We start from the raw sequence: 26,022 nt of genomic DNA on the forward strand, positions 1-26,022 counted from the left end.
TACATTACTTTTTACAGCGTTGGAATTACGCTTGGGTCGCATAGCAGAGGGCTGGGTGGGTGGCTTATTGCGAACAAGTTTATTACCCACACGAACCGTGGAAGAGTCTTTAAACGCGACCTTCTGGGCGGGCTGGCTTTGAAGAACATGAATATCCATGGGCTGGGCAGCACTAGAATTGTTCTTGCGTTTACGCAAACAAACAGTCTGGATGTGTCCTTTCCTTTGACAAAAGTGACAAACCGCGTTTCTTAACGGGCAACGTTCACGAGGATGAGCAAGAACGCACTTAGGGCAAGACTTAACTCTATCATTTTGCACACGCGGTTGACGAATGTGTTTAACATGACGCGGCCGGCTAGTGTTTACAGTCTGACTCTGCCGGTGGGGCCGCGGGCGTGACATAACTTGGTTAGCACAGGCAATTTGAGAAATACATGGCTGATCTAACTCACACTCAGCATAGTCAAAAGTATCTTGGGCTTCAATAATGTTCATCACAGTCTCTAATGACGGGTCAGGCAACTTTAAGATACCAGCACGAATACGAGAATCTGCAATGTTTTGAGTAATAGCGTCTCGTAACATGACATTACTGTAGGAAGCTCCACACACACAATTAAATCGGCACTGACGGGTGAGGCCCCGTAAATCTGTTAACCACTGTTTATTAGATTGATGTGGCAGTTTCTTTAATCTGAAGAACTTGAATCTGGCTGCTGCCACATGAACTCGCGACTCGAAATACTCAGCAAGCTTGTTAACAACAACGTCATAGTCTAAAGCTTCTGGCTTGGATTCCGGGAACAACTTACAAAGTAGTCGATAGACCTCCACGCCTGCAGTGGAAATTAAATAAAGCTGCCGCTCAGTACCCGTGATTTTGTAGACTGTCATGTGCGTCTGCAACTGCGCGAAATATTCTCGCCATTCTTCTCTTGATGCATCAAAAGCACGGAAAGGTGGTGCTGCCTGTGCTTGTTCCTTTTGTGTTGGAGGATTAGCCGCTTGTTTGGCGATTGCTTCCACCAGACTTTGTATTTGCTGACTCTGTAACAAGATCAACTGTTGTAATTCGGCAGACATAGTGAACACAAATTAAACCAGCCCCCAAAATTTTATCGCTATAATTAGTATAACCAGAAACAAGTTGAACCAGCCCTGCACACGAGTTCGGAAGCCCTCGTCGCCAGTTTTGTGGCGGCGTTCGTAGCGACAAACAATTCGTTGTAGAAACGGCTTACGAAGTCACCGCCACACTTTTAATAGCGGGCCGACCGGTCCGCTGGAACAGTAAACAGAAAGATGAAAACCCAAACACTCTGATTAAATAAAAGTCGGTACTTATCTTTATTAACGAAGATACAGAAACACAGTAGTGAACTCCGTGTCTACAGAAATCTGTCTAGTTCGAGTCGGAGCGGCTAGGTCAGCGTCGGCTGACGACAAACAACAACTCTGCTGCGATGAACACACAACTGACTAGCAAGTACACAATTCGGTGGCGAGTATACAACTGAGCGGCGAATACAGAACTGTCCTAGCGCTCGCGACTCCAGCGCTTAAGAAACCAGAAGCCAGCGGTGGCGCGCGCAGACTTGCGGCGATTTCCTGTCTCGCTGGCGCTGCTTATGCGGACGGCGTCCGGACTTTGATGCTGCCAACCGTTTGGCAGCGGGCTCGGGTGGCATTACTGGCTAGGATATAACAATTTCCATCCCAAATCCTGTACCATTTCTGTGGCACTCTCTCCCATATTTCGCGTTAATACGAAACGTGCTGCTTTTCTTTGAACTTTTTCTATGTACTCCGTCAGTCCTACCTGGTAAGGATCCCACACCGCGCAGCAGCATTGTAAATGACAAGCGTAGTGTAGGCAGTCTCCTTAGTAGGTCTGTTACATTTTCTAAGTGTCCTGCGAATAAAATGCAGCTTTTAGTTAGCCTTCCCCATAACATTTTATATGTGTTCTTTCCAATTTAAGTTGTTCGTAATTGTAATACCTAGGTATTTAGTTGAATTTACGGCTTTTAGATTAGACTGATTTATCGTGTAACCTAAGTTTAACGAGTTCCTTTTCGCACTCATGTGGATTACCTCACACTTTTCGTTATTTAGGGTCAACTGTCACTTTTCACACCATTCACATATTTTTTCTAAATCGTTTTGTAGTTTGTTTTGATCTTCTTATGACTTTATTAGTCGATAAACGACAGCGTCATCTGCAAAAAACCGAAGACGGCTGCTCAGATTGTCTCCCAAATCGTTTATATAGGTAAGGAACTGAAAACACTACCTTGGGGAACGCCAGAAATCACTTCTGTTTTACTCGATGACTTTCCGTCAGTTACTACTAACTGTGACCTCTCTGACAGGAAATCGCAAATCCAGTCACATAACTGAGACGATATTCCATAAGCACGCAATTTCACTACGAGCCGCTTGTGTGGTACAGCGTCAAAAGCCTTCCGGAAATCCAGAAATACGGAATCGATCTGAAATCCCTTGTCAATAGCATGCAGCACTTCATGTCAGTAAAGAGCTAGTTGTGTTTCACAGGAACGATGTTTTCTAAACCCATGTTGAGTGTGTGTCAGTAGACCGTTTCCTTCGAAGTACTATGCAGGTCTACGACGTTCAAATCACCGTTCTTAAAGCGTCGAAACCACTGACGACGCGTTCTTTCACTAATAGCGTCCTTACCTTACGTACTTGAGAGCATTCGATGAGACTCAGCCGCTGTTTTCTTCATATTGAAACAAAACAGCAACACCTCCCGCAAATGACGAGAATTAGGATCGTAAACTGACATTTTCAATCAAGAACAACTTTATGATGCAAACACAAATCGACTAATGTTTGAATGAGGTTATGTTGACTGAGGTCCAAGCTAAATGCCTGACGTCTGCGATCTGTTTCTTTCGACCTCTACTTACCGTTGTTGCCACCTATCGGCAAACGGCGGAAGCAAAGTTGTAACCTTTTAAATCAAATGATTTTGTGTTAACCTTACCTTAGGAGTAGTTATTTGTTGTTTACTTGTGTCAAAGTATAAAGAACTTGTTGGAGCATATCAATGAACTATCAAAGTTTTGCTGCCCTATGGAATTGGTTTTATATAAGCAGCACACCTTGCCGTAGAAGGAAAAAAAGGGTGCCAGCGGAGGAAAACCCTGTCGGAGCTCTAAAGAGGCGGCTCTGTTCCTCTTTAAAAGACTCTGACAGAAGATGTGGGGAACCAGCTGCCTCAACCGTCATTCCGGCTTCCTCATCAAAAATTTTGGCATGCGAACAAAATCACGCACTTTTGTGCTGTAAGAGAGTAGCAGAAAAACCAGATGGCAGTTATGAGTCGAGGGGCACGAAAGGGAAGCAGTGGTTGAGACGGGATTGAGACAGGGTTGTAGCCTATCCTCGATGTTATTCTCTCTGTATATTGAGTAATCAGTAAAGGAAACAAAAGAAAAATCTGGACTAGGAATTAAAGTCCTGCCGGCCGAAGTGGCCGAGCGGTTAAAGGCGCTACAGTCCGGAACCGCACGACCGCTACGGTCGCAGGTTCGAATCCTGCCTCGGGCATGGATGTGTGTGATGTCCTTAGGTTAGTTAGGTTTAAGTAGTTCTAAGTTCTAGGGGACTTATGACCACAGCAGTTGAGTCCCATAGTGCTCAGAGCCAATTAAAGTCCAGGGAGAATAAATAAAAACACTGAGGTTTTTCTGATGACATTGTAATTCTGTCAGAGACAGCAAAGCACTTGGAAAAGTAGTTGCAGGGAATGGACTGTATCTTGAAAAGAGGGTATAACATGAACATCAACAAAAGCAAAGTGAGGATAATGGAATGTAGTCAAATTAAATCAGGTGATGCTGAGGGAATTAGATTAGGAAACGATACACTTAAAATTTAAAATAGTAGAGGAGTTTTGCTATTTGGGAAGCAAAATAACTGAGGATGGTCGAATTAGGGAGGATATAAAATATAGACTGGCGATGGTAAGAACAGCGTTTCTGAAGAAGAGAAATTTGTTTACATCGAGTATAGATTTAAGTGTCAGGAAGTCCATGCTGAAAGTATGTGTATTTAGTGTAGCCATATATGGAACTGACATATGGACGATAAATAGTTTCGACAAGAAGAGAATAGAAACTTTCGAAATGTGGTGCTACAGAAGAATGCTGAAGATTAGATGGGTAGATCACGTAACTAATGAGGAGGCACCGAACAGAATTGGTGAGAAGAGGAATTTGTGGCACAACTTGACTAGAAGAAGGGATCGGTTGGTAGGACACGTTCTGAGGCATCAAGGGCTCACCAGTTTAGTACTGGAAGGAACCATGGGTGATAAAAACCGTAGAGGGAGGCGAAGTAAGCAGATTCAGAAGGGTGTAGGTTGTGGTAGTTACTCGGAGATGAATGGGCTTGAACAGAATAGAGTAGCTTGGAGAGCTGCATCAAACCAGTCTTTGGACTGAAGAACGCAACGACAACAACATTGTGTTCGAACATTATGAATTACCTTGAAGAGAATGGTCTATTGACACACAGTCAACAAAGTTTTAGAAAACATCGTACCTTTGAAACACAATTAGCTCTTTTCACACGACAAGTGTTGAGTGCTATTGACAAGAAATTTTAAATTTATTCCGTATTTCCAGATTCCCAAAAGGCTTTTGACGATATACCACATGAGAGGCTTTTAGTGAAATTCCGTTCTTCTGGAATATCGTCTCAGTTATGTGACTGGATTTATGTTTTCCTGTCAGACAGGTCACAGTCTGTAGTAATTGACGGAAAGTCATCGGGTAAAACAGAAGTGACTTCTGGCGTTCCCCAAGGTATCGTTATAGGCCCTCTGCTGTGCCTTATCTACATTAACGATATAGGAGGCAATCTGGGCAGCCGTCTTTGGTTGTTTGCAGATGATGCTGCCGTTTACAGTCTAGTAAACTCAACCGATCAAAACAGATTGCAAAACGATTTAGAAAAGATATCTCTATGGGGCAAAAATTCGCAATTGTCCCTAAATAATGAAAAGTATGCGGTCATCGAGATAAGTGCTAAAAGGAATCAGTTAAACTTCTGTTACACGATAAATCAGTCAAATCTGTCTTAAATTCAACTAAATACGTAGTAGTGAGAATTACAAACAATTTAAGAAACACGTAGAAAAGTTGTGGGGGAGGCAAACCACAGGTTGTGTTTCATTGGCCGAACACTTAGAAAATGGAACACATCTGCTGAAGAGATTGCCTCCACTACTCTTGTCCGTCGTCTTTCGGAGTACCTCTGCGCGGTCTGGGATCCTTACCAGATAGGACTGACGGAGTACATCGAGAAAGCTCAGTACAGAGCAGCACGTTTTGTAGTATCGGGAAACAGAGGAAAGACTGTCACGGACATGATACAGGATTTGGGATGGACACCATTAAAACGAAGTCGTTTGTCGTTGCGGTGGAATCTTTTCACGAAATTTCAATCACCAAGCCGGCCGAAGTGGCCGTGCGGTTAAAGGCGCTGCAGTCTGAAACCGCAAGACCGCTACGGTCGCAGGTTCGAATCCTGCCTCGGGCATGGATGTTTGTGATGTCCTTAGGTTAGTTAGGTTTAACTAGTTCTAAGTTATAGGGGACTGATGACCTCAGCAGTTGAGTCCCATAGTGCTCAGAGCCATTTGAACCATTTTGAATCAATCACCAACTTTCTCCTCCGATTGCGAAAATATTTTGTCGACGCCAATCTTTATAGGGAGAAACGATCGTAGTGATAAAATAAGGGAAAACAGAGCTCGCACGGAAAGCGTTAAGGGTTCGTTTTTATCTCTTTCCAAGACACCTCCGTATAGCCGGATGGGAATCTGAACTTCCGTCCTTTCAAGTGCCACTGCAATGTGCTAAACACAGTCGGGAACCTCTTCATGAGGAAACAAACTACCTGTTACAAAAATCAAGAAGTATGTTTTCAGTTACTTTCCTTTTCTTATCACTTTGTTGGCAACGAAACCTTCAGACTCGCACCAGTCGGTCAGGTTGATAAGGAAGAAGATAACGCTAAGGGGAGGTGTTGACGCAACGACTTTGCGAGTGGCATGCGGATATTTCGAGATAACCTATTATCCAGGCCCCTAGTACAATCCAAGTCGAAACAAAATATCGATATGAAAGCAGAATATGACTAGACGTGTTGTCCGTTATCAATATTTGTCGAACAGTTGTTGTTCATCGTGTGGTACGTTATTGCAGGAAAAACAAAACAGAATGACGCTAGAGTCCAATAGCTCTCGCAGACGCACGACCACGAAGCTCTCGCTAAGTTAAGTGATTGATATTGAAATAAGAGATAATTTAGTTAGTATTACATTTTAGACTAATGCATTTACTTCTTCGCTAGGATATCTATTTAAGATTTTGCTTTTCTGAGCATATTTAATCGAGAAGAAAGTATTTCGTAAAGGCCTATAGTCGTTAGTTTTGTTTATATTTTAGGCGTAAATTTCGGGCGAGTGTAGATCTTTATTTTTCTGATTAGACTTAGCGGTTCAAAGTTAAACTAATTCGTGTCTGTTATACAGAGTTTAGGTTGTTAATTAGAACTTTCGAAAGTAAGTTTAAAAGTTTGTTTAAATTAGCGTTTAGTTACGTATTAGTACAGGTTACGAAACTTCAGTGATCTTGTGTCAAGTTATACTCTGCTTTTGTGTAAATTTTCTGTAAATTTTCCATCAAACCATTTGTGACCAATGTGGTGGCTGCCGTAGAAACCTGAAGGAGGGGGTGTTATCTGAAGACTGTAGGTTGTGGTTTAATTGGGGCAAATGCAGCGGCGAGGAAACGGGGCTCTTCCATGACAATGTAGGTTATGTAGAAAGGACAGAAAAATCGCTGAACAGGATGCTAACATTTGTGTCCTTAAGGTTGAATTAGGAAGCGCCAGTTTCGAATTATGTAGGCTAAGAGAGAAAAAAGAGATGAAATGCTGGGAAAAGGTAGCAAGCAAAGGGTGAAAAGGAAAACTGTTGAAAAAACTTTAGAAATTCCGTTAGCAAATCAGTTGGGCTTGCTATCTGAAGTAGTATGTAGATGAAGCAGAATATTAGCTTAAAGAAAAAAGGCAGGTTGGATCAAATCAGAATAGGAAAAGAAGGATTCTACCTTTAGGTAGCAGGCATGGGACAGGTGTAGGCCAGCAGCTCCAGTAGAAATTAGATGAAGTGTACCAGATCACAAGTTTTGTGAAACCAAGTGCTAGCCTTACCCATGTGACAGAAAACTTAGGCCAGGTATGCAGGGAGTTTGGGAAGGAAGATCAGGCAAGAACAATTAGGGGAGAAGGAAGCAGCTTGGCTATGAATCCAAGATATAGTATTAGGAGTGACCTGAACAAAATAGGACAAGAAACAGGACACAGAAATGTGGGGTTTGTGGAGGTCTTTCATCGCCATCATCGCCCCTGGGTAGACACTGCTATAAAGCATGTTAACAATGAGCTGAACAGGATGCTCCGGACTCTGGCAAAGTCCCACATGAGTGTTCTTCCAGTTGATGCTATTGGTAAGTGGGGATACACTACACATGGCTTGCACTTAAATAGAAAGGGGAAAGGCAAGTTAGCTATTCTGTTAGCAGTCACTGTAAGGGGGGCCACAGTACCACACAAGGGACGATCCCTGTGGTTAATGGGATCAGGCAGACAGGTTTTATAGGTTGAAGCCAAAGTCCAGACAGACAATAATCAAGAAAAATAGAATAAAAGAAGCTTCACGAACAGTAAATAGGGATAAAGCTAAGGGTAGTATCAATTTACTTCATCAAAATGTCAGGGGAATAAAAATTAAAGTTGATGAGCTGTGTTTAGATGATCTCAAAAATAAGAACGAGGTGGATGTAATTTGTCTGTCTGAACACCATGTAACTGTGGCGATGGAAAGTGTCAGTATAAATGGATATAATTTAGCATCTGACACTTGCAAATCAAGCATGGATAAAGGAGGAGTTGCCATTTACACAAAACAAGGCTATAAGTACAAAACTGTAGAAATTTTGAGTCGATCTTTGAAGTTTATGCATGTGTGCTACAGCTAGATAATGTAGTTTTGGCATTAGCAACGGTGCACAGGTCCCCATTAGGAGACTGGGAGATATTCACAAAAAGTTTCACTCCCTATTATGCTGTCTGTCAGACAAAAGGAATGAGTTATAAATCTGTGGTGATTTCAATGTAAACTTTCTAAGCAATTCTGATAGGAAAAGTAAACTAGAAGTGATAGCAATGACATGTAACTTAGAATCACTGATCAAGTTCCCTACGTGTATAGCTGAAAACAGTAGCACTCTAGCAGATAATGTATTTGCACAGCAGACACATGCTCTCCCCGTGACAAATGTATTATCAGACCATGATGCACAACTGATTAGTTTACAAAACTTAACATTGTGTACGGATCAGAAATCATTAAGTAAAAGTGTAAGGCTGGTCAACCCAGTATCTATAGGGCACTTCAGAGAAAGTTTAAGAAACATTAATTCGGGAGTTGTATATAATGAGCCAAACGCCGATGATAAATGAACCGTATTCCTTTTGCCCCAAAAAAATTACTAAATGTAACGCCAAACAGTTTTCAAAGAAATGTTGGATCACTACGGGTATTAAAGTATCTTCAGAAAGAAAAAGAAAATGGTGTGAGGCAGCAAGAATTAGTAAAGACCCAGAAGTAATTTTACAGTATAAAAATTATTGTAATGTACTGAGAAACGTTGTCAGAAAATCAAAAAACCAAAAAATATATACATTAGAGATGAAATTAACAGCTCGGGGAATAAAATAAAATTACTATGGAATATTGTTAGAAGAGAAACAGGGATATTAACCATTGGGGAAGGTAGTATTACTATTAAAGAGAATGAGACCATCTTAACCACAGTACATGGGTAGGTAATGTACTTAACAGCCATTTCTTAAGCGCAGGTGAAAAAATTAGTGAGAATAGTTCAAAAGAAAAAGCCAAGTAGTACATGGGAGAGTCACTTTTGAGAAAGCCTTGTCAGATTAATTTTCATCTAACAGCTTTTTGTGAAGTAAGGAAAACCATTAAATCCTTGAAAAATAAATTTTCTGTTGGAGTAGGTGACATGTCTAACAAGATATTTAAACAATGTGGAGCAGCTACAGCTGATGTTCTGAGTCACATCTGTAGTGCATCAATAACTCAAGGTATTTTCCCAGACAGGTCAAAATGTACCATTGTCAAGTCTCTCTACAAAAAAGTGCACACCACAGATGTCAATAATTACCAGCCAGTATCCTTGCTCACAGCATTTTCAAGAATTGTCGAGTAAGTAATATACTGAAGAGTGGTTAGCAATCTCAGCAGTAATGGGATATGTAGTAAATCACGTTTTGGATTTCAAAAATGCTGTTCCTCTGGGACAGGAATACACAACTTCACTGCCCATGTGATAGAGACTTTAAATAGTAACATGTCACCAACAGGAGTTTTCTGTGACTTGTCCAAAGCATTTCATTGTTTGAACTATGACACTGTGTTACATTAATTACAATCCGTGGTATAAACGGAACAGTGTATGAGTGGTTTAAATGACACCTACAGAACAGGAGGAAAAAAGTTCCTGTATATGGTTTAAGTGATATAAGGAAGCTTCTCACTTGATCTAACTGGGGTGAAATTACATCAGATGTTCCACAGGGTTCGATCATGGGTCCCCTTCTGTTCTTGATATGAAAAGAGAGACTAAACAGACGATGTTTACTGATGATACAAGCATCATTACTAATCTAGTAAAAGAAACTCCAATAGAAAATGACACAAATAATGTCTTTGGAAAAGTTATTGATTGGTTTTCTGCAAATGGGCTTGTTCTGAACTTTGATAAAACACAGTACATCCAATTTTCTACTGCAAGGAGTATAGTTCCTTCAATAAATATAACACGTCAACAGAAGTCAGTAGCCAGGGTAGAGCATACTAAGTTTTTGTGTGTACATATAGACAAAGATCTTAATTGGAAAATTCATATTTTGTATCTCCTAAAGCGACTAGGTTCAGCAACTTTTGCTATCAGAATAATTGCTAGAGGATATAAAAATTAGCAAGTTAACATACTTTGCATACCTTCACTCTATGATGTCATACGGAATAATATTTTGGGATAACTCAACACTTAGGCAAAAAGTATTCACTGTTCAAAAAGAAGTGGTTAGAATAACATGTGGGGCTCATAGTCGCAAATCTTGTAGGCATCTGTTTAAAAGGTTAGGAATCCTTACAACAGCCTCACAGTACATTTACTCAGTAATGAAATTTGTTCTCAACAACATGGACCAGTTTAAAAACAACAGTGACACTCATGAGTATAATACCAAAAGGAAGAAAGAGTTACACTATCCTCTACTTAAGCTATCATTGGCACAGAAAGGGGTAAAATATGCTGCTGTAAAGCTTTTAAATAAATTACCAAATGAAATAAAATGTCTGACAGACAGCAGTGACAGTTTTTAAAAAAAATTGGATCATATCTCCTTGGCAACTCTTTCTATACCACAGATGAATTCTTGAATAGGAATAAATAAATCAATAGGTACAATACACACATCAGAAAAAGTTTTGCATCACCTCGGTTCCGAGAGTTCTGCAACCTGTACAGGAAAGTGGAATAGAGATCAACATAAACATCATTTCTATCCTTTTTATTGCTCATGAAAACCACACATTGCATGTTGTACCACCATACAGTGAGACCTTCAGTGGTCCAGATTGCTGTACACACCGGTACCTCTAATACACAGCAGCACGTCCTCTTGCACTGATGCGTGCCTGTATTCGTCATGGCATACTATCCAAAAGTTCATTAAAGCACTGTTGGTCCAGATTGTTCCACTCCTCAACGGCGATTCGGCGTAGATCCTTCGGAGTGGTTGATGGGTCACGTCGTCCATAAACAGCCCTTTTGAATCTATCCCCGGCATGTTCGATAGGGTTCATGTCTGGAGATCATGCTGGCCGCTCCAGTCGAGCGATGTCGTTATCCTGAAGGAAGTCATTCACAAGATGCGCACGATGGGGACGCGAATGATGAAGACGAATGCCTCGCCAGTACGCTGCCGATATTGTTGCACTATCGGTCGGAGGATGACATTGAGGTATCGTACAGCCGTTACGGCGCCTTCCATGACCACCAACGTCGTACGTCGGCCCCACCTAATGCCACCCGAAAACAGCAGGTAGCCTCCACCTTGATGCTGGACAGTGTGTCTAAGGCCTTCAGCCTGACCGGGTTGCCTCCAAACACGTCTCCGACGATTGTCTGGTTGAAGGCACATACGACACTAATCGGTGAAGAGAACGTGATGCCAATCCTGAGCGATCCATTCGACATGTTGTTGGGCCCATCTGTACAACGCTGCATGGTGTAGTTGTTGCAAAGGCGGACCGCGCCGTGAACGCCGGGAGTGAAGTTTCGCATCATGCAGCCTATTGCGCACAGTTTGAGCCGAAACACGACGTCTTGTGGCTGCACAAAAGCATTATTCAACATGGTGACGTTGCTGTCAGGGTTTCCTCGACCCACAAACCGTAGGTAGCGGTCATCCACTGTAGTAACAGCCCTTGGGCGGCCTGAGCGAGGCATGTCATCGATGGTTCCTGTCTCTCTGTACCTCCTCCATGTCCGAACAACATCGCTTTGGTCCACTCCGAGACGCCTGGACACTTCCCTCGCCGGCCGGGGTGGCCGAGCGGTTCTAGGCGCTACAGTCTGGAACCGCGCGACCGCTACGGTCGCAGGTTCGAATCCTGCCTCGGGCATGGATGTGTGTGCTGTCCTTAGGTTAGTTATGTTTAAGTAGTTCTCAGTTCTAGGGGACTGATGACCTCAGAAGTTAAGTCCCATAGTGCTCAGAGCCATTTGAAACATTTGAGCCACTTCCCTTGTTGAGAGCCCATCCTGGCATAAAGTAACAATGCGGACGCGATCGAACCGCGGCATTGAGCGTCTAGGCATGGCTGAGCTACAGACAACACGACCCGTGTACCTCCTTCCTGGTGGAATAACTGGAAGTGATCGGCTGTTGGACCCCCTCTGTCTAATAGGCGCTGCTCATGGATGGTTGTTTACATCTTTGGGAAGGTTTAGAGACATCTGTGAACGTCAGAGGGACAGTATCTATGATGCAATATCCACAGTCAACGGCTATCTTCAGGAGTTCTGGGAACCGGGGTAATGGAAAACTTTTTTTGATGTGTATATATACATTTTGTGCCATTTATGGCAGTGAGGTAGCAAATAAAAATTTGCAGCTTTAAAAAAAACTTTCATTCCTGTGTGCATATCTTATGCACTTAGCACGATCCACATCATAAAGGTTATCGTGAGATTGATCAATGGAACACGGAACTAACTAACTGAAGACACTTTTCTCAAAGAGTCAGGGCAACTTCAGCAAAAAAAAAAACTTAGCTAAATAAAGTCGACCTTCGATTGGTTATGAAAATAGCGACGCAGGTCACATTATTCACATAGGTTTCGGAATAGGAGTTCGGGACGGAACCATGCGGTCGACTGAGAACCAAAATATGACCTTACGGAGTATCTTCACAAAAATGTGATCAGTCGAGGAGTTTTAAACCACTAGAACTCAACACGTCGTTTTGGACTACGAAACAAAACATGAGTCTACGGAATATCACGCCAGTTCTAAATGAAAAGTAGAATTAAATGCATAAGTTCCTAATTCCACAAGCAGGCACACCTGATATTCGTCGACTACAGCGCCACCTATCACGAATAGGCAACAATAGTTTGAGTAAATCGGATATACTATTTGGTGTATAATCCGAATATGCAATAAGAATGGGGCGTTTCTGGTTTGAAAATACGAAATTGATCCCACTCGTGCCGGAAGAGTTGTTAGAAGGTGGCCAGCTGAAGCAAAGCCATATTAATACTAACTTTTCGCCAATAACATTTTTTTCGTACAATGCCTCGTTTTCGAGATATTTTGCTGTCTCAGGTTAAAACAAACAGCCTGTATAAAAACGGCCTAATGGATAACATCACAAGTTCCACGAGGCATTTCGCGAAAGATGCTGTTGTGTACAGAAAAGAAGCAACGTTAGAAAAGTGGAGTGAAATGAAGGAAAACTGTAGAGAATCAACGTTTGGTGGAGGGATTGGTGGTTCACTGTGAACGTAAGTAAATATAGCGTATTGTGCATAAAAAGGTAGAAACACAATTTATTGTATGATTACACGATTGCAGAACAACCACTGGAAGCATTAGCATGCATAATGTATCCAAGAGAATGCGTACGGAGTGATTTGAAATGTAACGGCCAAAAAAATAAAAAAAAAAACTAATCGCAGATAAAGCAAACCCCAACCAAATTCATTGAAAGAATACTAGGAAGTGCAGTCAGCCATTATGAAGATAGCTTACAAAACCCTCCTTCCACCAGTATTTGAATATTGCTCGCCAGTTTACGATCTGAGCCAGATGTGGTTGATACAGAAAACGGAGGTGATCCAAAGAAGAGCAGCACGTTTCGTTATACATTCAATAGCGCAAAAGCAAATTGGAGATGCTCAGACAGCTACAGAACAAGGCTGTCAGCCGCCCGCTCTCTTTCGACCAATATAATTATTGCTAAATGTTGCGTTATAATTTCAGAGAATGGGCTAAATGTGTAACCTCAGAGGTTTTAGGTTCGATAACTTGTCTAAACGTTGGTTACGCTTCGCTTTGTTTATGACCATTTGGCCACTTGGCTGTAGAATCGTTCGATTTTGTTGACTTATCTAGTAAATGATGGGAATTGCAAAATACGGCAAAGTACTATAGCTAAGTAACTGGAGACGACAGGTAGTAATCACTGAAATTAAATTAAGTTTATTTTAACAAATGAAGTTGTATCACTTGAGATTTTCGGCCTTAGAATAAAAGAAATAAGACAGAAAGGGATTTGATAAGAAAAACTCGTCGGCAAGAGTCATCTATGTGTGAAGAGAAGCTAACATCACAGCTGATCTGAACAAAGCGAACTCCTGTACCACGGAGACATTACACATGGGCGCTTAGTTTCGAAGTCCGAAGTCACCATAACTTCAGAAAAATCAGAAATTAAACATCCTTATTTAACTGAAATAGATAATAACACGGCCAAATAACATCTATTTAATTTCTCTTTAGCGCTGCTAGCTAGTAACAAATTAATTTAAACAGAGTTTAGTTCTCTGCAGCACATTGCGACATTGTAAAATGTAATGTTTCAACTCGCTTCAGAGCCTTACGCCTATCTAAAGTTAGAGTTTTCGCAGTCCGCCAACATCTGTCACCCGTCGATGCTGAATTAAGTTGAGAACTCAACACAAAGCGTAAAACTTGGTCTTTCACGCACGGAGTGGCGGATACGCCGCACAAAATCTGTCTCTAGCACTGCCTATTCCGAACTCACCACCGAGACCACACACGATGGAAATTCCTTTTATGGCCATCATTCAGATACGGCAAAGAGAACGTTTTTACAGATAGCTCTCTTTTTTGTGGTTATTTGCCGCCTGGAAACTACATTATACGTCTTACTACTTAGCTAGTTATTGTCAAATACGAGGTGCATTCAAGTTCTAAGGCCTCCGATTTTTTTTTCTAATTAACTACTCACCCGAAATCGATGAAACTGGCGTTACTTCTCGACGTAATCGCCCTGCAGACGTACACATTTTTCACAACGCTGACGCCATGATTCCATGGCAGCGGCGAAGGCTTCTTTAGGAGTCTGTTTTGACCACTGGAAAAGCGCTGAGGCAGTAGCAGCACGGCTGGTGAATGTGCGGCCACGGAGAGTGTCTTTCATTGTTATAAAAAGCCTAAAGTCACTAGGAGCCAGGTCAGGAGAGTAGGGAGCATGAGGAATCACTTCAAAGTTGTTATCACGAAGAAACTGTTGCGTAACGTTAGCTCGATGTGCGGGTGCGTTGTCTTGTTGAAACAGCACACGCGCAGCCCTTCCCGGACGTTTTTGTTGCTGTGCAGGAAGGAATTTGTTCTTCAAAACATTTTCGTAGGATGCACCTGTTACCGTAGTGCCCTTTGGAACGAAATGGGTAAGGATTACGCTCTCGCTGTCCCAGAACATGGACACCATCATTTTTTCAGCACTGGCGGTTACCCATAATTTTTTTGGTGGTGGTGAATCTGTGTGCTTCCATTGAGCTGACTGGCGCTTTGTTTCTGGATTGAAAAATGGCATCCACGTCTCCTCCATTGTCACAACCGACGAAAAGAATGTCCCATTTGTGGTGTTGGTGTGCGTCAACATTGCTTGGCAACATGCCACACGGGCAGCCATGTGGTTGTCCGTCAGCATTCGTGGCACTACCTGGATGACACTTTTCGCATTTTCAGGTCGTCATGCAGGATTGTGTGCACAGAACCCACAGAAATGCAAACTCTGGAAGCGATCTGTTCAACAGTCATTCGGCGATCCCCCAAAACAATTCTCTCCACTTTCTCGATCATGTCGTCAGACCGGCTTGTGCGAGCCCGAGGTTGTTTCGGTTTGTTGTCGCACGATGTTCTGCCTTCATTAAACTGTCGCACCCACGAACGCACTTTCGACACATCCATAACTCCATCACCACATGTCTCCTTCAACTGTCGATGAATTTCAATTGGTTTCACACCACGCAAATTCAGAAAACGAATGATTACACGCTGTTCAAGTAAGGAAAACGTCGCCATTTTAAGTATTTAAAACAGTTCTCATTCTCGCCGCTGGCGGTAAAATTCCATCTGCCATACAGTGCTGCCATCTCTGGGACGTATTGACAATGAACGTGGCCTCATTTTAAAACAATGCACATGTTTCTATCTCTTTCCAGTCTGGAGAAAAAAAAATCGGAGGCCTTCGAACTTGAATGCACCTCGTACACATTGGAACCTTTAGCAACACTGGTTTACACAAAGAAAACATGTTTGTAAATTAACATAAAAACTAAGGAAACAGTTATTCCGAAACGCATTTTGACGACCTTTCACCTCATGCCCTCAAAATTTATAGTGCATGCCCCATAGGCTAGTTACATAGCAATTCATTAATGGCAAATTTAAAGAAAGTTAATATAATTATCGAGGACACTGAATATTATAAAATAACTAAGGCAGACAACAGCTTGTGGATGTACCTACACCGTGCTGACTTCATAATACGTGTTACAGTGAAGAGTTGTGTTGCGCTCTCAAATTATAATACGAGTATAAACAAGCGTATTTCATTTGCCATGTTGTCTGAATTTGTTGCACCTCAGATTCTCGTACAATTAATTCATTAAGGAATTAATTTAAATGACAGTTATTAATTTTGCTGTAACTTTCACAGTTTTTAGCATATAAAAGTATTCTAAGTGTAGATGGACTCACCTCATGAATATGCTCTGTTTGGTGGCTTTGAAGTTAATGTAACGTTACTGGACAGTGTGACTCTAAATATCCAAGATTTCTAAGTAGACATACTGTATTTTATTTCAGTGACAACTCTCGCCATATTTCTTCCGTTCCGTGCATGCTGCAGTGCGGTATTTTGGCGGCAGAGAAATCCGCCACGTGTTGAGGGTGTGTTTACGCGAAAGCCGGTGGCCCTGCTTAATCTGCTGCCCTTAGGCTGGACCATCGGGACCGCAACTGCCAGGGAAGCGAGTTTAAAAACGTGTGCTCCTCGGCATGTGTTACAAGACACTTCAATAAAAGCGTTGTGTGCTACGGTTGGATCACTGTTAACATTTTGAGAGCATACGTTTCTAGAAGAGAACCAGTGTGTTGCTTCCTCCAACGAATATCTAAAGAAAAGGTCACAAAGGTAAAAATGGTTCAAATGGCTCTGAGCACTATGGGACTTAACATCTAAGGTCATCAGTCCCCTAGAACTTAGAACTACTTAAACCTAACTAACTTAAGGACAGCACACACATCCATGCCCGAGGCAGGATTTGAACCTGCGACAGTAGCGGTCGCGCAGTTCCGGACTGATGCGCCTATAACCACTCCGCCGGCACACAAAGGTAATCCTAGATAGTTTTGCCTCACACACAGGCTTCCCAACTACCGACTTTTCCACGAACCATTCGTGACCGGAGCAGCAATTGCGTGAAGTAACATTGGTATACAACGTACCCTCCTCCACATACAGCAAAACGGCTTGCAGTGTGTAGATGTCGATGTAGATGTAAGAAACTTATAAAAGGAGACTCTACTTTTGAGAACTACCTCCTTAAAGAAGGCCATAGTTACAAGAACAACATGAAAGAAGAAGCATTACATCACATCCACAAAGGAAGGAAGATGAACTGTGTTGAAACTACGGTAATTAGTAAACACATGTCCATTGACCCGAGTTTAGTACTGAGTGACCAGATACAGTTTCCTCACTCACCACTTCTAACTGCAGAGGCTACTCACAGCCCCATCCAGACCATGTTGTGAACCACCCCTCTTACTCGCACGATCCATTTTCTTTTTCAGTTACTAAAGTTTATCTTGTTGTGTTAAAGAAAATTTTACTTTGTGTATTCGCAGCTGCATCACTCACCTGCTTAATATCACTATTATATCACGTCTGCTAATAATTTATGATCTGTTAATGACAAGATTATTTTGTTCAGCAATATCTTTGTAATGTGTCACCAAAGCTTATTGTTAAACTATTTTCTTTTATGTACAACTGTTGTAATTTGTAGTACACTGGTTAATATTTCATCTTACTTAAATAATCTTAGATCACATTTACACTGAAATGACCTCGCTTGTTTTATTCCTATTCTCACAATCCTTGATCCAACAAAATTTCACTCCATCACATAATTATTTTTGTACCTGATGATGGCGTAACAGCCGAAAACCGGTTCGCGTATCAAATAATAAATATTGTAGAATGTTACACCAGTGTTGTGCGTGTTTCATTCATAATGTAAGAATATAGTCGTTTCTCCGACGATTCAACAACTCTCTTAATTTGTTCACTAACGACACTGTGTCTGCAGGAAAGTATCATCTCTGGATGACTGCAGTACGGCCGACATCAGAGCCAATACCGACATTGTGAGGTAGCATCTCGGACAACATACGTACCCATCTTATTATTGATTTGTAACCTACATAAAATGGTATGTTATGAGCCGCTAACAGACCAGCCATAGCAGGGCTGTGGTAGTCGGCCACTGGGCTCCGAGTACTGGTCGTTGAAAGTCGGCATCGTTCGGAACACTTCGTGTCGACTTTCCCCTGTTCCACACTGCCGCCACCTTCGGCGACGCCAAAGCTGTGGCACTGTAATCGCCCGCCAAAGTTTTTCCGTGTTGTCTGCGTGGGCGGGTGATTAATTTGTTAATAACAGCAACGGTACTAGTATTTAAATGCATTATGTAGTATCAGACACGATCACAGACGTTTAATAAATATTTTTTCAACATAAATTTCAGTCATCAGTTGTAAGTAAATTTTATTATCTTTACCGGTTTGACAAATTAATTCGACGAAACCGGTAAAGATGATAAAATCTATTTGAAACTGATTACTGAAATTTATCCTGAAAAAAATAATACTACAGTTGCTGAAAATTACAGCCATGAATAAAATAACTGAATGTTTTCGATGTCATTTTCCTTCTACTCATTGCGTTCCATTACAACAGCCTTAATTTCATATTCCTTCCTATGAGAAAAGTACCACTCTTGAAGATGGCCGTCTCTGTAACGACAATTCGCAAATCAGTGTTAGTTTCGTGTCAAAATTTACACCACAGCAGCCGACCATAATGAATCATGCGTGCCCATGATTTGACATTACTGAAAGACGAACTATAAAACATCGCCCTCTCACATCCTCTAGCCCTGCAGTGACTGCCCTACTTACCCATCCACCCCTGAGGTAAGCGGCAGCCAATTTTATTGAGATGTTTTATGTAATGCATCATTTAAACAGGATATCTTGGCAGAACGCAGCTATAGCTACAAAAAGCACCAAATACCATATATTAGGCTCGTAAACACTTAAATCTGTAAGGCAACTGCTTGGGTTGGTTCGGACTAAAACAATAAAGAACAACATTCCGCGGAGAGGAAACTTCGCTTTCTGATAGAAAAGTACCTTAAAGAAACCGAAATTCGTCTCTAATATTTATCAAAGTATTTAAAGAATTGCTCTGTAACAGTACACCTCACACGCTGATCGCTTATTAATACTATTGATCTAACCTGCAGGTTAAGGTACACTTTGCGGTGAGTAAATGACTTACGCTGTTGCACAGTGGAGACTTCTTGACACTTCGATGGAATAACGTTCTGAACAGTCCTTTCAACTCCTGGCATAGGATTTAGTTGGAGTGGGGTTAGGGATGGAGGCTGTGCAAACGTAGCTTCAATTTTAACTTATCAAACATGAAATATTCTTCTTGCCAATACAGTATTATGAAATGAATAATTGCTACTCACCACACTGCGGAGTTGCTCTGTCGCAGACAGGCACCACAAAAAGTCTGCCGGAAAGTAAGCTTTCGGGGAACACGGCCTTTGTCGGCAATAGCCAACATATCCACATACACTCACGCAAATGCAATTCACACACACATGACCAAGGCTTAATGGCTTCAGCTACCAGAGACTGTGGTCATTTGTGTGTGAGTTGCGTTTGCAGGTGTGTGTGTGTGTGTGTGTGTGTGTGTGTGTGTGTTTTCTCTATTTTGGACAAAGGCCTTGTTGGCCGAAAGCTCACTTTCCGACAGTGTTTATCTTGCGGCTGTCTGCGGTTCAGCATCTCCGCTACATGATGAGTAACAACTATACTTTTCATGATGTTGTTACATTCCACCCTGGATTTTCCACTGTTTGATCTTGCCAGTACAAAAATGACAACAAAACAGAACTTATTTACAGGCCAGTGTACTTCTTGGAGGCAGGGTTCGACGAGAGAGAAACAGCATGAAATATCTTTAGCACAACATAAGCAATTTCAACCAATTAGTAAAACAAAGCTACTTCAACCATTTATAGGGCTCCCTAAGAAAATTCCTCAACTCAGTGTTCTGACAATGTGACGTACAACACAGATCACCGTCACAGGTTAAAATAACAAAATAATTTCCAGTAAACTGGCAAAAACAAAATGTCACGCTCACAGCGTAACAATAACAAGGCCACATTCTGTACAATGGCACATACAAAATCAATCTCACTCACGGTGCATAAACAACAAATCAATCGGGCTCTCACATCTGCACACCCAGCGTACCTCAACACGACTACCATAACATGCTAAATCGTAACCACAGACCTCCCGTGTGTAATATTACTGATCATCCCGTACACTCAATGCATAGCCTATTCTCTTTACTGTACATTGCATGCATCACTCGACCGACCAAAATACTACTGTCAGCCATCAAAGCAACCAGCTAGAGCTGCTCTTGCAATCTGAAGGCCTTCGTATACACCTCCACTGGATTCGCTGTTCTCTCAGCCGGGAAAAGGCACCAATCAAACCACTCAGTTGTTTGAGTGTACAGGGCAGCCACACCCCGCACGGACCGTTAGCGAGGCACTGTAGGCAGCTCCTTCTTGTACCAGCTTGGAGAAGGCTTCCTGTTCTTGGCTCCCCTCTCCTCGACTGCACCCATCCACAGCTCCTTCACCTCAGCTTCAGTGACGCTATTACCAGTCACACGTGTGGGGACCCCACCCTCTTGTAGTACAAGCGCGACAAGCTGCCTCATAAGAATTAGGTTTGCTAGACTATTAACTAACCACTTTCAACCACTTTTCATAGTCAGTTAAGCAGTATAGTAACCCCATAGTAGGTTATTAACTTTATCGTGCAGTGCAAGAGTTTGTCACCTTCTACTGGCAATATTAACTTATTTTATTGTACAACAGAAGTTGACGTATAATACACTTAGTCCCGTACAGGGCCCAACACACCATCCATTCCGTATTTGTAAATCGTAGCTTCCAGTCTGATGATAGTTTGTTCTTTAGCCAAGCTAAAAGTTTCTCGCAGGTGCATATCAAGGAAAATTTATAAACGCAATAAGATTTCATCATTGTTCACTCCTGTGCTTGTGATTTGAAATACAAATTTATTATGCATGTTACTCTAAAACTAAATCTCATTGGTATTGAACCGGCTATTCCAACTTTTTTTTATCATAGTTCATAATCACACTGTTGTTTTGTTGGTCCAGTTCATGCACACAGAAGTCATGGTTTGATGTTAGGTAGTCACATATCTCAATTGTGTTAAAAGTCCCAGCAAAATCTTGCGTTAAACCAAGATCCTTAAGGTGTCATGTACATGAAATTGCTACACTATCCCAGGCAGCTCATCGTGTAGAATTTACCTCGTAGATAAGCTTTTTTAACATTGTACGCCATTCTTTCTCTAATTTTTCTTGTCAGTCAGTGAGTACACAGTTGTCGCACTCTGACAGCAACCTGATACATGTGCAGCCCGCATCTCTGTAATATGAGAAGTAAGACACGTACAAGTTTTAACCCTTTAACGGGAGCATTTTTTGTGGCGACTCAGCGAAGCTATTTTTTTTTGCATCGAATTAGAATTGTGATCAATTTATTATATTTTATTTTTTGATAATTTTATTTTTGTGATTTAGGTCTAAAAATTATTGTGGTAAATATATCACCACAGCACTTTTTTAAATCTTACATTTTCGGTGGTAATCCGATTTCCCGCTTGTGAGCTTTACACTTTGGTGGGAAGAAGATATCCCATTTCCATTTTATAAGCTGTAACATGTTGGCATTACATGTAAAAAAATTTTAAGAAGACGGTGATTTCTTTTTATTTTACTTTATTTCAAAGACATTTACATTACAAATGTGCAAGTAATAATTCTTTTTCAACAAAATGTTCAAATGATTGTTACATTTTCTTTTTATTTTCCATGAAACTGTCGGAAGAATGGTTCGATACACAGGGGTACGTTGCAGGGGCAGCATACATATTTTGTTCTCTTGTCACGAGCTTTTGTTGAACACTTTCGGCACCGTCTGTAGGTTCTTTCTAAAACAGACATATGATCGCCTACTTTTGCCAGTCGAACATGGTCTGGTACGGTGTTCTTCTTGTTTAGAATGGTTATTGGGCGTCCTTTTTTTGCGGGATGTAAAACCATCTATCAATTGTTTTGCGAGTAGTAATCGAAAGTTCAATTGATCATCATATCCCTCTTGTCCTTTATTAGTTTTGTACAATATAAAGGAATTTACAACGTCCATGTCTAATAGGAAATAGAGAATCCGATGCCACCACTTACGAGAACGTCGACCTATTGCATAACGTTCTCTAAGTTGATCAAAGTGATCTACACCTCCTATTATGGTACTGTATGTTTCCACAGCTGTGGGACACGTAACCATGCTGGTTGTGCCATCCATATTCTTTCTTGAGACAAGTGCGGTTTCTCTAGGATTGTCTGAAGTTTTCAAAATAGTGACAGGTTTATTGTCCATCCATTTTATAGCTGCAATGCCACATTTGCGTTGAATCTGAAATTCTCCTCTTTTCAAGGTACATTTATCTTTCATCATTGAAGGAAGCCCTTTCCAGTTTGCTCTGACAGTCCCTATAGAGTAGATTCCATTGTTCAAAAGCATTTGCATTAGATTCACTATGGTGAGGAACTTGTCAAACGCTACTAAACTGTTATTATATTTCAGGTCTTGGTTGAGGCTAATGACTACACGCTCACCCAGAGAATTTTCTGTACATCTGTCATTTGATTTTCCTGTGTAAATATCAAATTTTATGACATAGCCAGTCTTTGAATCTGCTAAACACCATACCTTGTATCCTCGTTTCACTGGCTTGAGAGGCATATACTGCTTGAGCGAAGACCGTCCCGTGAAAGGTATCATGCTTTCATCCACAGCCAATACCTTACCAGCAGTGTATGGCTTACGAATTGTGTTGTTCAGAAAGGTTATAAGAGGTCTGACCTTGTGAAGTTTATCGTGGTTTGGATGCCCTCTTGGAGGATTCAGCCTGTTGTCATTTATGTGAATAGTTTCACATATCTTTTTGAAACATTTGCATGTCATAGGTTTCGATGTGTAAGGCTCACCTAAGGCAGGTTCTGAACTCCAGTAGTGCACTACACTTGGCAACACAACCACGCTCATCAAGATATTCAATCCAATCCAGGCCTGTAAGTCCTCTACAGATAAATTTGTCCAGTTATTTGTTGACTCACTTACAGTCTGACCAGATTGCCGCTTTTGTTTCTGTTGCTCTGCATACAGATTTGACTGCTGAACCACATACTACAATATCTCATTGGTAAATAAAGTAAGGAAGTAGTCTCTGTGCTGTGTTTTGTCAGTGGGTGGTTGACAACTGGTTCTCCTTTTGTATCAACGCGAAGAAAGTCGAAAACAGCAGTGTCATCGGACCATTCCTCTTCTGCCAATGGCTCTTCTGCACTTGGTACTGTCACCAGAAATATCGACGTCCATGGAGCAAGAATTGTTTGCACTGATTTCAGAATTCTCAGGATCGCTAGGTAGTGAAAATAGCAACTCCGATGCTCCTTCTGGTGTGTATTTCTTACTATAGGCGTGCTTCTTTGACATTTTTGCTACGAAAAGCAAAGAAAGATTATGAGGCGAACAATAAGTGATAATATGATATTCCAATTATATTTGCCACCAATATTAAAATTTAATTACCACAATGTGAAAACAGTAAAGCTATGAGCTGATAATAGTGACACAGACATATACTTCAGAAGCGAAGCAAACTCTTCCGACAACAGTAGTGATCCCGAGATACACACAAACCGATTGTTGTAGCAGTTTTCATACACCTGGTACAGTGTACTACCACAAGATGTCAGGCAAATACAGCGGTGGTAATATTCCCAGAAGCATTGTGGTATCTCGATGCTTCCCAAGGGCCACAAAAGACATTGTGGTATATATATTTCCCGAGCCCCTTTCAGAAACGACTTTTGGTGGTATTCATACTTCCCAAGAACCCTGGGAACATCATTATTTGGTGGGATATATACTTCCCACAGCCCTAAAAGCTATGTTTATCAACAAACAGAAACCAGGGCTAGTGCAGCGGACTACCACTAGGGGCCAGGAGCGTACGGAAGTGGGGAAACGTATTTCCATGAATGCAGTAAAGGAATACCATTAGTGGGAAATATATCTCTCACGGTTGCGAAAGGGTTAACACGTCAACAAGTCTCGACTTGTCTGGGGCCTTGCTGACGAAACAGATTTACGGCCCCCTCACATAATCATGATGTCACTTCCGATTATGCCATGTAAATTTAGAACAAGTCTTGACTCGTCTCAGAGCCTGGTAAGAATACATACACGTCTCAGCGCAGTTCCCTGTGACACGAGTGCGGGGAGAGGGATGGGGAAGAGATGGGGGAGAGGGGCAGCAAGTCTCAAGACCCACTCCTCTCCAGTTTCTGGAATCACGGTATGAAGGCGTGTTAGAGGTGAACAGCAGGACTTATTGTTGAAGGGGGCCTCAATGCTCGACAGCTTGTACCACAGACAGTAAATCATGTTGTCATAACTTTCATGATCAGGGTTCCAACCCTTCAGGAGAATGGGAGACCCCACACTGCAGTTCACACCATAAACACTTTGAGAAATATACTAATCCCATAACGGCTTGCTGGTCCCCTGATTTGTCACTTACAGGGCACGCCTCGAACGTCATGGAAAGACATACGAGGTGCGGCTAGAAAAAAACCGGACTGATGCTGGAAAAAACATTTATTTACAATTATTTACAATTTCATGTTATCTCCTTCAATGTACTCTCCTCCTCGGTCTCTACACCGCTCCATACGAATTTTCCACTGTTCATAGCAATGCTGCAGATCATTTTCGGTAAGTCCATACAATACTTCCGTCGCTTTTTCTTTTACTGCTTCAACAGTCTCAAATCTAGTTCCTTTCAAAGCTGACTTGACTTTAGGGAAAAGAAAAAAGTCACAGGGGGCCAAATCAGGTGAGTAGGGTGGATAATCTAAGATGGGAATGTTGTGTTTTGCCAAAAACGTCTTCACTGACAACGCACTGTGAGCTGGGGCATTGTCTTGGTGAAGGATCCATGACTTTTTTCTCCACAAATCGTTCCGTTTTCTCCGTACTCGCTCACGTAGGGTAGCCAGGACGCTAATGTAGTAATGCTGATTCACTGTTTGTCCCTCTGGTACCCAATCAATGTGCACAATCCCTTTGATGTCAAAAAAAACAATCATCATTGCCTTGAATTTCGATTTTGACATTCGTGCTTTTTTTTGTCGTGGAGAACCAGGAGTTTTCCAATGCATCGATTGGCGTTTAGTTTCGGGATCGTAAGTAAAAAACCACGATTCATCGCAAGTAATAACATTTTGTCAGAAGGTGGGATCACTTTCAATGTTTTCCAGGATGTCAGAACAAATCACTCTTCGGCATTCCTTCTGTTCAATTGTGAGACACTTTGGAACCATTTTTGAACACACTTTGTTCATGTTGAAACTTTCATGAAGAATCTGCCTAACACTTTCCTTGTCAACTCATGTTAACTCAGACACTGCTCTGATTGTTAAACGGCGATCTTGTCGAACAAGTTTACCGATTTTTTCAATGTTTGCATCAGTTTTTGCTGACAATGGTCTGCCAGTGCGAGTGTCATCACTGGTATCTTCGCGGCCATCTTTAAATCGTTTAAACCACTCAAACACTTGTGTTCGCGATAAACAATCATCGCCGTACACTTTTTGTAACATTACAAACGTTGCACTTGCAGATTTTCCTAGTTTGAAACAAAATTTGATGTTAACATGCTGTTCTTTCTGTACACTCAACATTTTCCGACGCACAGACAAAACGTCAACTACTTAAAACAGACGCCACGGGCAGACTGAGTGCAGGAGGCAGATGAAACTCGAGCAGTAGGCGGAGCGAGAGTCACGTGACAGGCCACGCGACT

At 41.6% G+C, this 26,022-nt stretch overlaps 1 protein-coding gene across 1 annotated transcript in view; it reads left to right on the forward strand.

Moving 5' to 3' along the window:
• LOC124789256 (solute carrier family 22 member 1-like) overlaps positions 1–26,022 on the forward strand; it is an 80,973-nt gene that overhangs the window by 11,272 nt on the left and 43,679 nt on the right. The window lies entirely within an intron of this gene.

The sequence above is a fragment of the Schistocerca piceifrons genome, chromosome 3 (assembly GCF_021461385.2).
Source record: "Schistocerca piceifrons isolate TAMUIC-IGC-003096 chromosome 3, iqSchPice1.1, whole genome shotgun sequence".
NCBI lineage: Eukaryota > Metazoa > Arthropoda > Insecta > Orthoptera > Acrididae > Schistocerca > Schistocerca piceifrons.